This window comes from Alligator sinensis, unplaced genomic scaffold, assembly GCF_000455745.1.
Source record: "Alligator sinensis unplaced genomic scaffold, ASM45574v1 scaffold280_1, whole genome shotgun sequence".
Classification (NCBI taxonomy): domain Eukaryota; kingdom Metazoa; phylum Chordata; order Crocodylia; family Alligatoridae; genus Alligator; species Alligator sinensis.
Window position 1 is genome coordinate 1,984,391 of NW_005841835.1, and position 15,338 is coordinate 1,999,728.

General features: G+C 46.3%; 1 long non-coding RNA gene and 1 other non-coding gene across 2 annotated transcripts in view; both read right to left on the reverse strand.

Annotated features, from left to right (window-relative positions):
* Positions 1–252: 252 nt before the first annotated feature.
* On the reverse strand, positions 253–4,146 carry LOC112549881. The gene is made up of 4 exons (XR_003093472.1): positions 4,052–4,146; positions 3,731–3,822; positions 3,157–3,349; positions 253–713 (listed from the first exon to the last, which is right to left on the reverse strand). It is a non-coding gene; the product is annotated as an uncharacterized LOC112549881 (long non-coding RNA).
* Positions 4,147–8,974: 4,828 nt separating this feature from the next.
* The window catches only part of LOC102387560, a 148,268-nt gene continuing 141,904 nt past the window's right edge, over positions 8,975–15,338 (reverse strand). The window contains exon 4 of the transcript XR_003093487.1: positions 8,975–9,793. This is a non-coding gene — a transcript (uncharacterized LOC102387560). The remainder of the gene's footprint in view (positions 9,794–15,338) is intronic.

Consider the following 15,338-nt stretch of genomic DNA (forward strand, 5'->3'; position numbering starts at 1 on the left):
GAAAATACACTCAAAATCATGGCAGGTGAGTTCAGAGGCCTTCTTCAGGGTGATCAGGGTCCCTCTCAGTGGTCACATGAACCTTCACCATGCCCACCACCAGGCACTCATGCTAAGGCAGCTCAGGAACAGGTATTTGAAGCCAGGCGGGCACAAGGACAATCACAATGTCCTCTTGGACACTTACATATTTTCTTTAAAGTGTATTTTATTAATTGTTCTAACCATTTAGTAGGATACTCAAAATAGGAGGTAGAAGATGTTCCCCTGTTAGAGCTCATTCAGCCATTATAATGTTTCCCTACCTCATTTGTGAGGCTTTAAATATTAGTTAATTTTGAGACAGTACTTGTAAAGAGAAACCAAAGTACTGATACTGCTCATTATCCTTGCCTTTTGGGAATTATCCCACCAAGTTCCAATTACATCCATTGGAAGAATCCCAGTCTCACTGAAGTCAAAGAGATGCCATTGACATCAAGGAACCCAGGATTTCACTATGCACCTTCACCATTCATTTTCATGTGTAGATCACCTTATTTTTTCCCCAATGCATCATGCAGTTGTTACAAACACAGGCACAGATATACTCCTCATTTTTATTCATCTTCTGTTGCAGAACATCTCCAAAACCACTGGACAGGTCATCCTTTCCCTGGACTCAGCCAAGTCAATGGGCATCTGCAAGCAAAATACTTCTTCTTGAAGCTCCTCTGTAACAAGAATTGGACAACAGGTGAAACATTTCCTATAGCTGAAGTTCTATACAGCTGCATCCTGCCTTCAGGCAAATAATCTCCTGCTTGGGACCAGGATCTAGACACAAGGTGAATCATCTTTTCTGCCCATCATTGCTGAGCAGTAAAGGCCAGATGCTGGGGCTTTCTGTTTTCTTTATGAGCACTTCCATATTTTCTGCTTCCAGTTACCTAAAAAATAGATAAAAACAATCTAGCTCTGTTGCTGGGTAAAGAGTTGCTGTCCATTTCAAAGAAATGCTCCACCTAGTCCTGTAAGCTTTCTCAGAAAGAAGCCATTGCCAGGTGGGCCAGTGCAGACTGAAGAAACCCCTTAACAGAATAAGCTGCCAAATGGGGAAGTTTCTCTCCATCCCTCCTAACAGTTATAGCTTGTCTGTGTGGGGAGAAAAAATTCTAATAGTTTTTTAAAACATGTTTGGCCAAACAAATTTGAGCCACAATGTAAACAGAATTATAACCCAAGCTGTTATTATTAAATCCATTTAAATTGTAGCATATGTAGGAGTGACAAATGTAGTTTACATGGAGCATCAGAATGGTGGCTCCCAGGAGCCCGCAGCAACAGCACCTAAGGGCAGGGAGATTGCCCCATGGCAGCAGCAGCCAGGGTCTTTGAGTCTCTGGGACATTTAACCATCCCCTTCCCTGCCCCCATCCCTCGACTTTAGCCTTTCTGCCCAGGGCACAAAACTTGCTAGTTACACATCTACATTTAAAGCAGACTTGAAACTTGATTCAGCAGAAACAAAACAGACAATGGTAAACCATTGACTCCAGATCTGCGCTATAAAAAAGTGGTTTAAAAACCTATAAAGATGAACAAGTGCAGATGGATTCTTAGTGACTGACTAATAGAAATATTACCCAATGCAGATATGTTCTTAGTGATTGATTTTTACCTTTCAGCATGTGAACATAAGCCTTTTGTAAAGATTTATCCTATCTAATGTCACTGTTGTTGACCTCATTATCTGTCAGTGTATGATCTTTTTTTTGTATCCTTCTGAGCTCTTGGCTCTAGCGACATTTTGTGGCTATGAGTTCCACTGGTGGATATGCAGTTAAGCATTGTGAAAACAAAACTTACTTTCATGTTTTAAAATGGTGATTTTTAATTCAGTTGAATGAACATTGCAAGAAAGAGGGAATAGAAAAACCTGCTCTACCTTTCTGTAACACAGGACTACCTACTGCCTGACCCATTTGCAGGTAATAAGAGCCCTGAGACAGGGAGTCATAGTTCAAGGCCTGGCTCCTTTAACAGCAGGTAGTTGAGGGACATATCACCATACCCAACTTGTACAAAACAAGAATGCATATTCAGGCTAAGTACAGGCATTCAAGAAGCCCTCAGCAGAAGCACTCTAAAGTTCAAGGCTTAGTCTAAGTGCCCCATTTATGTTGGGAGGAAGCAAAACACATATTAGCTGGGGGAGGTAGGGGGGGGGTGCGGGTTGTGTTCAGAGCCTGTCTGCTTGGCCTGAGCACAGCAGATAGGGGGAACTCTCGCCCACTTCTCAGCATGCCCCAAAGCGCTCTGGGCTACTGAAGACACCCGAGCAGGGCTGAACGGCCAAGGTGCCCCTGATTGGCTGGCAGTGGCTCAGCATGGCTGCCCACCTGGACTTGATGTGGCAGTGGCTCATCATGGTATACATCCTCATGGCCATAAGCCACCCTCATGCCTACTCTGTGCACCCTGAACCTGCCAAGTGTGCGTTTGCATGTGTCAGATACCTAGGTTCTGAGAGAGAGAGAGAGAGTGTGTGTGTGTGTGTGTCCTGGATGCCTGGGTTCTGTGTATGTGTGCAGCCCCCCTCTCCCCCCACACAGGACCAAGGTGTCCTGGACACACACACCGTCATGGGTTGCATGGTGTCCACGGGTGTGGCCTGACTCATCAAGAGAAGTGTTGGGAAACCTGACCACAGGTTCTGCAGGTTGGGCCAGCACAGTGGCTGCTGTACTAGTACTGTGGGGGCTGGTGCACACTCCGTATCTCTGGGAGGGGCACAGAGATATATGAGAAGACTTGGTCCAGAACAGCCATGGCCCCTGTGTGGGAAACAATGTTGTAGGGCCTCCCTCTGCCTTCTTCCCTTCTGGCAGAGTCCCTGCAGCCAACTCCTCCAGGACACCTTGGTCTTGTGAGCATGAGGGGTGGCAGCTGCCATGTTCTTGGCAAAGATACAGGACAGGTCCTTGTGGAAGGTCATGGTCTAGCCCTGACCCACAGACCACTTTCTAGTGTCAAGCACATGGTAATAATGCCTCATCATCAACATGGTCCTGGTGAGACACTGCTGCCAGTCTCTGTTGTGACTCTTCACCTGCATCTGTTGCACTATGCACTTGAAGACATCTCCAATTCAACACCTTATGTAGCCCTTCTCACCCCAAATAGTGATGAGATCCTTTATTTCCTCAAAATGCCACTGTGTCCCCACATTTGGCTGTTGGGGGTAGATGGTCCGAGGTCAGCCATGGTCCATGGAGGTGCCTGTTGGGGTCTCGGTGTCTGTGGGTGGGTGATGGTCTGGCTGCAACGAGGTGGATGGATGGATAGATGGATGGAGGTGGGTGGAAGGCTGAAAGGATGGATGGATAGATGAATGGATGGATGGAGAGATGGACAGCCAGAGGCATACATGGATACCTGAGGGTGCATGAGGGTGCAGTTCTCATCTCATGGTTCTTGTTCTTACTTCAGCCCCCTGCTCCCCTGTCACCTGGTTTCTGCTGTTCATATCACCTCCAGAATCTCAATGTCCGGGGGCTTTCAGCTGATGCCCCCTGATTCTGGCAATGCCACATGCCCCACCTGGGCTGTAAAATTCAAGGGTCCAAACCCCATGTGGTCCTACAGGTTCCAGAGGTGTGTCTCCGCTTACCTCAGCTGGGAGGTTGAGCACCCCCCCAACTACATCCCCCCACACCACAAACTACCTAGATGATCATCTACTACCTACCTGATCCAGGTGTGACTGGTGCCTCCTGAGTCTGGGCGGAGGGGCACACTGCGGACCAGAAGCAGCCGGCCCGGCAAACTGCAGACCACCGGCTGGAACACAGGTAAAGCTACCTCCACCCCTGGGGTGTGGGCCTAAATCTCAACCACAGCTGCCGCAGGCTTTGTGGGAAAAACCATGGCCCCCTCCGCCTGGTTCTGCAGCAAATATTTAGAGCCCAACTCAGTCACCCTTACTTTACACCCTTATAACATGAAGAACTTTAATGTAGTGGATTCTATTACTGGCATGTTATGAGTTTCAACCCCAAATAGTACTCACCACATTTTATTAGATTTCCTTTTTTCACTTTCACCTTTTCTTAGATTCATAGATTGTAAGTCCGGAAGGGATCTCAGAAGATCATTGGGTCCAGCCCCCTGCACCAAGCAGGAAAGATAACTGGGGGTGACTGTCTAGTCTCCTCTTGAAGATTTCCAGGGTACATGATGGCACCACCTCTGGAGGGAGCTTATTCCAGTCTGGACACCCTGACTGTGAAGAAGTTTTTCCTAATGTTGAGCCTCAATCAGTCTTCCAGGAGTTTGTGGCCATTACTCCTGGTTTTCCCCTTGGGTGCCCTGGTGAACAGTTGCTCACCGAGCCCTTGATGTACTCCCCTAGTGTAGCAGTAAGCTGCTACCAGGTCCCCTATCAGCCTTTTTTTCCTCAGGCTGAAGAGTCCCAGATCCCCCGGGCCTTTCCTATTATGGCTTGCCTTTTAAGACTGATCATATGGGTGGCTCTTCTTTGGACTCTCTCAAGCTTGTCCACATCCTTGTTAAAGTGTGGTGCCCAGAACTGGATGCAGTACTCCAGCTGCGATCTCACCAGTGCTGAGTAGACTGGAAGAATCACCTCCTTGGTTTTGCTGGAGATGCATCGATTGATGCATGCCAGAGTACAGGCAGTCCTTGGACTTACGACACAATTGGTTCCTGAAAACCGTGTCTTAAGTCGAAACGTTGTAACTTGGAACCAATTTTCTCATGAGAAACAATGTTGTAAATAGGGGATTTGTTCCTGATCCAAGGCCCGATACCCTATTTTCACCAACAATACTCCAGAATTTTGTACTCGATCAATTATAGATGAGTAACATAGCTACATTAATGTATTTATATTGTAAATAGCAATCATATTGATTTGGAAGGACTTCTTTGAGGTGACTTTGGTGGATTTTTTGAAGGGTTCTTGGCTGGAGTCTTCTCAGGAGTCTTGGCTGCAGGTTTTTCTGGAGTCTTGTCTGCTTTCTTTAAGAAAGTGTCCAAGGAAGTTTGGACAGATGTTCTCCAGGGAAATGGGTGACATAGCGAACTTGTTTGCTGGCGTGGCATTACATCGGATCAAACATTGTAAAGTCAAAACTGACATCAGAAAGTTGAAATAGGGTATCAATTTATAAATGTAAGTGGAAAATTTTGTAACTCGAAATGTTGTAAGTCAAGGACTGCCTGTATTATTTGCCCTACTGGCTACAGCATCACACTGCCAGCTTATATTCATACTGTGGTCTATTATTACCCCCAGGTCCCTTTCATTCATGGTGCTAGTCAGTTTGGTGCCACCAGGCCTGTAGGTGTGTTGCGGGGTTGCTCGTCCCGAGGTGGAGTATTTTACATTACTCGATGCTGAACTTCATCAGGTTCCGATCCGCCCAACTTGCTAGCCTGTCTAGGTCCACATGTATCTGTAGCCTATCTTCAAGCATGACCACACTTCCCTATAACTTGGTGTTGTCCACGAACTTGGACAGTGAGCTCTTTACTCCAACATCCAAACCATTAATAAAGATGTTAAAAAGTACTGGACTGAGCACCAACCCCTGCAGGATACTGCTGCCCACTTCTTGCCAGGATGACACAGATTTGTTCACTACGACTCTCTGGGTCCTATCCTGCAGCCAGTTTCTCACCCACCTGACTGTCTTGGAGTTAAGCCCACAATCCTCCAATTTTCTCATGAAGACATCATGGGATACCAGTTCAAAGGCCTTTTGGAAGTCTAGGTATAGCAGGTTGACATTGTATCTCGTGTCCAGGTGGCGAGTTACCTGGTCACAGAAGGAGATGAGGTTGGTAAGACAAGACCTGCCCATGAAGAAGCCATGCTGGCTGTTATTAAGAATCTTACCTTCTGCAAGCTTATCGAAGATAGACTCCTTGATTAACTTTTCTAGGATTTTCCCTGGGATGGAAGGTAGGCTGATTAGCCCATAGTTACCTGGGTTCTCCCTCCTGCCCTTCTTGTGGATGGGCACAATCTTGGCCCTCTTCCAGTCCTCTGGGACTTCTCCAGACCACCACAAGGTGTAGAAGAGTTTTGCCAGGGGTTCCACAATGACTTCGGCCAGCTCCTTCAGCACTCTTGGATGAAGATCATCTGGTCCCGCTGACTTGTATACATCTAATTTTATTAACTGGTCATACACCAATTCTCTGGCAATAGTAGGAAGGTGATTATTCCTACCATGCTCATCCCCTGCCCTACCTGGCATGGTTTTCCTCTTGGTCCAGTGAAAGACGGAGGTGAAGTAGTAATTCAGAATTCATAGATTCATAGATATTAGGGCTGGAAGGGACCTCAGTAGGTTATCAAGTCTGACCCCCTGCCCTGGGCAGGAAAGAGCATTGGGGTCAGACGACCCCAGCTAGTTGCTTGTCCAGTCTCCTCTTGAACACCCCCAAGGTAGGGGAGAGCACCACCTCCCTTGGAAGCCCATTCCAGATTTTGGAAACCCTTACCATAAAGCAGTTCTTCAAGATGTCCAACCTAAATCTGCTCTCTGTCAATTTGTGGCCATTGTTCCTAGTTACTCCAGGGGGTGCCCTGGTAAATACAGCATCTCCTATTCCCTGCTGCCCTCCCCAATGAATGTATAGGCAGCCACAAGATCACCTCTCAGCCTTCTCTTGTGCAGGCTGAAGAGATTTAGGTCCCTCAGTCTCTCCTCATAGGGCCTTGCCTACAGGCCTCTGACTGTATGAGCGGCCCTCCTCTGAACCCTCTCAAGATTCTCCACATCCCACTTGAAATGTGGTGCCCAAAACTGGACGCAGTACTCCAACTGCGGCCTGACCAGTGCCACATAGAGGGAAAGCATCACCTCCCTGGACCTGTTTGTCATGCATCTGCTAATGCCTGATAAAGTGCTGTTAGCTTTGTTGATCACTTTGTTACACTGATGACTCATGTTCATCTTGGAATCAACTATGACTCCAAGATCCCTTTCCACTGCTGTGCTGCTAAGGTCACCCCCCAGCCTGTAAGTGTGTTGGTGGTCCTTTTTGCCCAGGTGCAGCACTTTGCACTTGTCTTTGTTGAACTGCATCCCATTTAATTCTGCCCATTTCTCCAACCTGTCCAGATCTGCCTGGATCCATTCCCTACCCTCTGGTGTGTTAATTTTGCCCCATAATTTGGTATCATCTGCAAACTTGGACAGGGTGCTCTCCACGCCCTCATCCAAGTCACTGATGAAGACATTGAATAGCACCAGTCCCAGGACTGAGCCTTGCGGGACTCCACTGCTCACATCTCTCCAGGTCGATACTGACCCATCCACCACCACTCTCACCCATCCATCCACCACCACGATACCAACCCATCCATCCACCATTGCAGCCTGTCAGTTTATTTATGAGAACAGAATGAGATACCATATCGAAGGCCTTCTTAAAGTCTAGGTAGATGACATGTACCTTGACTCCTGCCCCTAAGCATTTTGACAAGGTTAGTCAGGCAGGATCTACCTGCAATGAACCTGTGCTGATTTCCTTTCAGCATTATTTCCCCTGCTGGGCTCCCACAAATGTGATCCTTAATGATTTTTTCCAGAGTTTTCCCAAGGATAGAGGTGAGACTAACTAGCCTATAGTTTTCTGGTTCATCCCTTCTCCCCTTCTTGAAAATAGGGACCACATTTGCCTTTTTCCAGTCCTCTGGGACCTGCCCAGAGCACCATGAGTGCTCAACAGCTGTGCCACAGGCTCTACTATGACACTGGCCAATTCCTTCAGCACCCTTGGATGAATTTCATCCAGGCCCACTGATTTGAACACATCCAGCCCCTCCATTTGCCTCATCACTAAGTCTGTGCTAACAGTTGGTGGGTTGGTGTCTCTCCTGTCTATCTATGATCCAATTGGAAGATTTGTCTTGGTCTGTGTCTAGGAATACAGATGCAAAGAACTCATTGAAGAGCTCAGCTTTGTCTCCCCTCTCCGTCACCAATTGCCCTAGTTTGTCCTGTAGGGGTCCTATGCTACCCCGAGCCTTCCTTTTGCTTCCTATATACCTGAAGAAGGACTTTTTGTTCTCCTTAATTTTTGGTGCCAGCCTAAATTCTAATCCTGCTTTGGCCTTCCTGATTCCCTGCAAGAGCCAGGGATCTATACTCCTCCTTGGTAGCTACCCGTTTCCACAGCCTGTATACCTCTTTCTTTGCCCTTAGGCTTTCCTGGACTTCCCTGTTCAGCCAGAAGGACTTGTTGGCCCTTTGCCCAGCTTTCTCCTGGGTGCCAGTAACCAGCTCTCCTGAGTTGTTGAGCAATGGCCCTACACTTCAATTTCTTTTCCTCCTGTTCCCGATGTACCTAAAGAAGGACTTCTTGTTGTCCTTGATTCCCGTTGCTAATCTAAGTTCAGTCACCACTTTAGCCTTTCTCATCTCTTCCCTGCAAATGCAGGCCATCGTGGAATAGTCCTCCTTGGAGCCTGCCCTGAGCTTCCATTGTTTATAAGCCTCTTTCTTAAGAGGACCATGATTTCCCTGTTTAGCCAAGAGGGCTTCCCAGCCCTTCTGTTACCTTTTCTCCACATGGGAATGGACTTCCTTTGTGCTTCAAGGATCATGTCCTTAAGAAACAACCACTCTTTGTGCACATCTTTCACCTTTGGTCCCTGGTCCTGCAGTACTTGCCCTACTAGTGACCTAAGCTCGTTGAAATTTACATTTTTGAAGTCCAACACTTCAATCCTGCTATCCAATTTGTCTGCCTTACGTCTGACAGTGACCATGATGGTTTCATGGTCACTGTCACCCAGACATCCCTCTATATTTAAGTCAGTCACCAGGTCATCTCCTTTGGCCAGGACCAAGTCTAGCAGAGTGTCACCTCTGGTTGGCCCATGCACCTCCTGAGTCAGGAAGAGCTCCTCAACACAGGTCAGGAAGGATTGTGACTGATCCAACTTGGCCGAGTGTTCCTCCCAGGAGATGTCTGGATAAATAAAATCACCCATGACAATCATGTCACATGCATGTGAGGCCTCAGTCAATTCTCGAGTGAACTGCAGATCGAATTCCTCCCCCTGGTTTGGTGGTCTATAGTATACACCCACAGTTAGGTCTCTCTCGCCACACCCCCTGCTTTCCCCCGCAACTTGACCCAGAAGGTGTCAAGCTGTCCATTTTTGGAGCCAATGTTGGCCTCCAAGGAGGTGTACTGCTTTTTCACATACAGAGCAATGCCTCCATCTTTCTTCCCCACCCTTCTATGGAGGGTGTAGCTCTCTATAGCTACACGCCAGTCACGTGAGGAGTTGCGCCAGGTCGCCTTAATCCCTACTAGATCATAATGCCTACTGGAGAGTAGGAGAACTAGCTGCTCCTGCTTGTTCCCCATGGTCCTGGTGTTAGTATATAGGCACCTGAGTCCTCCTACTGAGGCTCTCATTGTCCTGTCCCGCTGATGAAGAACTATTCCCTCATCTCCCGCAAAAGTGGCTATCCCAGTGTCCCTATCTACAGGGCTTACTTATATGTTGGTCCCTGGATATGTTTAAATTTGTGTATCCCCGCCCCCCAGCAATCTTAGTTTAAAGCCCTGTCCAGAAGATTGGCCATCCTGGCCGCAAACAGGGACTTATCTTTCTTCGTGAGGTGCATGCCGTCCCCTCTCAGGAGTCCTCTCTCCCTGAAGTACACACTGTGGTCAAGGAATCTGAAGCCTTTTCAGTGGCACCAGCGTCAGAGTTGCCAGTTCACTTCTTCAATGCATCCTTCCCTTCTGGGACCACAGCCTGAAACAGGGAGCACAGAAGAAAAGACTACCTGGGCCCCCACCTCTTGAGCCCAGCCCCCAGAGCCCTGTAGTCGCTCATGACCCAGTCTGGATGACTGCTGGCCATGTCATTAGTTCCCACATGGATGAGGAGCAGGGGGTAGTAGTCTTCCCCATCTCATAACTGGCAGTGTATAAAGTCCTTGTTTGGAGGAGATTTCAATATAAATATAGATGTTTCTCATGAGGAGACACAAGGTACCACACTGTTAAGTGGTTGTTTTGTGTTATTATGAATTTATTTCAATATTTTAAAAAGAAATAAATACATCTAGATATGCAGTTTATAAACTTGAGCAAGGTAGAAAGTTGGGATGACATGGTAGCAGATTTGGTATTGAATGGCATACGATTTTAAAATGAAGATTACAGAGGAGGTCTGAGACAAAGATAAGGAGAAATCATCTCCTTTCATTACTTTCCATCATTCAAAGCTGTAACACTTCAAGAAGAGACACAAGCAGAATTATTCTAGTGGTGCTGGAACCAAAACCATATGAAAACTAACCTAAGTATGAGGCAAACACAAACTTGGTTTGAATAAGACATTGTTTGTATGAGGACATTATGGAATACTTCTGAGTGTAATCAGCTGCTCACTGCATCAGATGCATCTGAAATCACTTTGGAAAATGCAAGATGGTGAGAGTAGATATTATGGATTGTAGGTACCAAAAACAAGAAAAAGTTTACATTTTGGTTATTTTTTCCCCCACAAAAGGCTTCAGATAGAGTAAAAGTGGAGTGCTATTAAAATATTTCAGGCAAGATGTTGCTTTCTAATTTACACCCACACACATAAGTAGCTCGTATTCTCTTTTTTTTTTTTACAGGTGTATAGAGCTCAGCAGCTTTACCTGATAAGCCTTAGTTGGCTTCATTCAACCTGACTGTGCTATCTTCTCTCTCCCTCTGCCCCCAAACTAGAATTCTTGAATGTTTGTAACTGCTCTTAATGGTTACCCAGCTCAGGCAATTTCTCTAATGCATTGCAAGGAGACAAAACAAGGGCTGGCTAAAGATGTATCTTATAGAGTAGGCAGTATAGTACAAAGATCCAATCCTGCTCCACTTAAAATCAAGGGAAAATTACCTCAATTTCAGATTGAATTATTACTACATTGCATGTGATTGAAGGACTGTGTGATGAACTAATAAAATAAAATAAAATAACAACCCACCCTCAAAGTTCACTGCCCTATCTTAGACTACTTCAAAAAATACACACTTGGAAATGTAATTGCTCTGAGTGCAAACAGTCAATGCTTTTTAAAACCTTCACACAATTTCTTGGTAAATGGTGTATTGGACTCCAGCTAATTAAGCAAGTAAAAAAGAATTGATGGAATATTGACACAGTACCAAATACCTGGTAATTCTAAGTCATCTTTACTGGGGCGTGAGCCAGAATGGGACATCCTGACTGGCTCCACTCACTAGGGCTTCAGGAGAGTGACCCTGTTTGTCTGGTGGCTTGCAAAATGCTGTACAGATGAGAGCTGCAGTTCATGTGGCCAGGCAGCACGGTGGTGAAGCAGGGATAGCGTGGTGGCCAGACTTGGCTTCCCAGCAGTCCCCGTGGTGGCAGCTCTTTTTGCTGCCAGTGTCTCCACCACCACCACTGGACCTAGGTACCCCAGCCCATCTGCCCCACACCCGCTACCAGGGACACTGGATGGGGTGGGCAGGCAGGTTCTCCATGGAGACCAGCCTGGGACCCCCAGGCACACTTGGCTTGGCGGATGGGATGGGGCTGTGAGTAAGTGAGGAGTGGTGTCTGGAAGCAGGATGGGCAGGCATGGCTAGGGCCAAGATCATGGGACAGTGACAGCATGAGGCCAGGGGCCATGGCTAGAGCAGAGCCATGACTTGCTGCCTGCATGCCCTGGCAACACGTGCTGGTTTTGCAGGCAGTGGCTGGAGAAGGTTTCCAAGATTTCTGGGACTTTGTGTCTGTGAGCTGGACTTATGGGTTTCTGGTCCTATATCCTGTATTGAGCACAGGCAGTGTAAGTGCTTCTCACAACCTACATTTTGCATGTGCATTCAGTTTCCCCAGACAAGTTGGAAAGCAGTGATGCTACATATTAATATGCGTAGGTGCTGATGTAGATTTTGGGCATGTTCAAGTACATTTTTTACTTCCATTAGGGAACTTGCCCATTGCCAGAAATCAGTACAGATGAAACAGTTCTTAAGACCAGCTAACTGTGAGCAGAAGCAAAACAGCAACTGACCCACATTCAGCACTTGCTTACCTGTACCTATGACAATACATAATAAGACAAATTCAACAATAAGCAGTTTTCTTTGTGTGCATATATCTATGCTACGCAGAGGGAGGATACAGACAGGCCTGGGGACAGAGGCTTCACTGACTCTTGTTAGTGACAGCGCAGGGGTGGGGCAGGCCCAGGGCTCAGGTAGAGGAGTTAAGCTGTGGCCTAGGCTAGACCGCTGCCCTGCAAGGGTGGGGTGAGTGGGGTGCTGCAATGCTTCGTGGGATGTCAGTGAAATACAACCTCTATGTCTATGTACTCTATGTGCCCTGACCGTCTGTTTGGTTGCAGCTGTAGATCACTTTTTTTCCATCTACCTGCTGCACAGTAAGTAACTTTTGTACCTGACCTCCATTTCTATGTTGTATTTTTTTAATTCTAGCCAGCCAGGCATGTTTAAAAAAAGTAATGGTAACAGCCAAGTTTAACTCTGTTTTTAAAAATTATTTATAAAGGCACAAGATGGGTTCTGTGACTGACCCCTTGCACACTTCTGCCATTTTTCTACCTCTGTGATATTCCCTCCTATTCTTCTTTTCTCTAAGCAGTCCTAACCTCTCCTCACAGGAAAATCTTCCTAACTTCTGATCCTTCCTGTTGCCCATCTCTGAATCTTTCATCTCTGCTATGTTTTTCTGAGAAAGGGTGACCAGAACAGAACATGGTATACTCCCTAAGGGTTTATCATTAATTTAGACCAAAAATATTGTAATGCTGATGTATTATTTTTATCCCATTTTGATACTTCCAAACTATTTTCTTTTTTTAGTACTGTTACAGATAAAACAGAGGATTGTATTGAGCTGTCCACAAGAAGTGGCTGCAGTTAATGTAGGACCTAGTAATATAGAAGAACACGAAATTTTCATTCTAATGTGCTATGTCTTGCATTTGTCCATGCTGAATTCTGCCAGTCTGCCATCATGCTGCCCATTCACCAAGCTTTGTTAGGTCCCTCTGGAGTTTCTTGCAGTTTTCTTTCACCAGGTGATTAATGTAGTGCCCTCTGCCTTTGTGCCACCTCATTGTTCTATTGCAATAAATACATACAGTGTCCCATTCTGCACTTGATGGGCTTGCATCCGTGCTCCTGGGCAGCCCAAGTACAAGGAAAACATCTCTGGCTGATGTTGCTATTTGGACAATCAGTGAGGAGCCAGGAGTCTAAAAAAGACCCACCATTACCAAAGACATAAGTGTTGAGGAAACAGACACCCTCTATAGAGAATTACATCTGGAAGGCAGTGTGGCATACTTTTTCCCTGAGGCTGCCATCTTGTGTTCCAGAATCTAAGCAGTCATCAAAGAAAAAATTGTCAATGAAAATTCACAAAAAAATTGTCAAAGAAAAAAAATTCTCTTGCTGTTAAGGTTGCAAAGCTAATGTTAATGTTCTAAGCTAGATGAAAAATGATGCAGTTATCTACCTGGGTTTGCAGGAAGCCTGCAACACCAGCTATAAGAGAAGAGTGAGCGGCCCCTATTCCTATCACAGTGTTAACGTTAATAATTCAAATGTCAATACGGTTAACTCTTCAGCTACAGGAAGGAGCTCAATCCATTGTAAACAGCCTCTTGTTCTGCTGTCTGAAGTAGGCCAAGTTGAGGTTATAGTTGAAGTTTCAGAAGAACCACCATAATTTGTTTTTCTCTCTGTATCACCAGCAGCTGCTAGCACCCTGCTCTACTTCTTTTTTTTGCAACCATCCTTCCTAGTTTTATCAGGACTCTGATTCTCTCATACCCTAGGGCTCCAGGGCAATATGAACATCTTCATTTACTGGCCCCAATTCTTCTTTATTTGTGCCACTCTCCTGGTGTACAGAGCAGATTACCCCTCAGCATGGGAAATCATCTGGTTGAGTAATATCATGTCTTCAAGAAAGGAGATGGCCAGGGCACTAGATCTTATCTTCCCCAGATCCTGAAATGGCCCCTTGGAGTTGTAAAAAACGGGTGTAATGTAGAACAGGCTGAGGTTGTCCTCAGGTTGCACTAGGAAAGGGGGAAGGCCACCAATGCCTTCTTCAATGTACTTGAGGTCTAGCACCAGGATATTATCTCATGACTTCTGTCATATAAATACCCTTTCCCCTCACCCTTACCCCAACATAGAGGTGTTTTCTGGATTTTCATTGCCTTTCTCTGTGACAAGTTGCTGCTGGCCTTTAAGAATTTAAACAATCAGGGAGCTGTAGCTGGTTGCTGTTCTTTTTAGTTTTCATGTCATTTCCTCTCTGCTCCTGGATTGCCATAGGTGACTGTGCTGGGAAGGGGAATTCTCTTTTGTTAGATATTCCTTAGGTTCAGGCAGAAGATTCATAGATTTCATAGACTTTAGGGCTGGAAGGGACCTTGCAAGATCATCAGGTCCAGCCCCCTGCCCAAGGAGCAGGAAGTCAGCTAGGGTCAAAGGATCCCAGCAAGATAAGGATCCAAATGTTTCTTGAAAGTGTCCAGAGTAGGTGCTTGCACCACCTCTGGGGGGAGTCTGTTCCAGGCCTTGGGGGCTCAGACAGTAAATACATTTTTCCTTATGTCCAGCCTAAAACGGTCTTGCAGGAGTTTGTGACCATTGGACCCTGTCATCCCCTGGGATGCTCTGGTGAACAGATGTTCCCCCACATCCTGATGCACACCCCTGTTGTACTTATAGGATGCCATCAGGTCCCCCTGAGCCTGCGCTTCTCCAAGCAGAAGAGTCCCATAGCTCTCAGCCTCTCTTCATAAGGCCTGTTCTCTTGCCCTCTGATCATGTGCATGGCTCTCCTCTGGACTCTTTCAAGCTTCTCCACATCCTTCCTAAATTGTGGAGCCCAGAATTAGGTGCAGTGCTCGAGCTGCGGCCTCACCAAGGCCGAGTACAGCAGGAGGATGACATCCTGGATTTTCCTCGAGATGCATCGGTAGATGCAAGTCAGAGTTTTGTTTGCCTTGCCAGCTGCAGTATATTGGTGGCTCATATTCATTTTGTGGTCAATCATGACCCCCAAGTTTCTTTTGGTCACAGTGCTAGTGAGTGTAGGATTGCCAAGCCTGTAAGTGTGATGCAGGTTTTTATTCCTCAGGTGGACCACCTTGCATTTCTCCATATTGAATGCCATCAGATTTTCATCCGCCCACCTTGCAAGCCTATTGAGGTCGGCCTGGATCACCAGCCTATCCTCAAGTGTGGAGACTCTTCACCAAAGTTTGGTATTTTCAGCAAACTTGGCCAGTCCACTT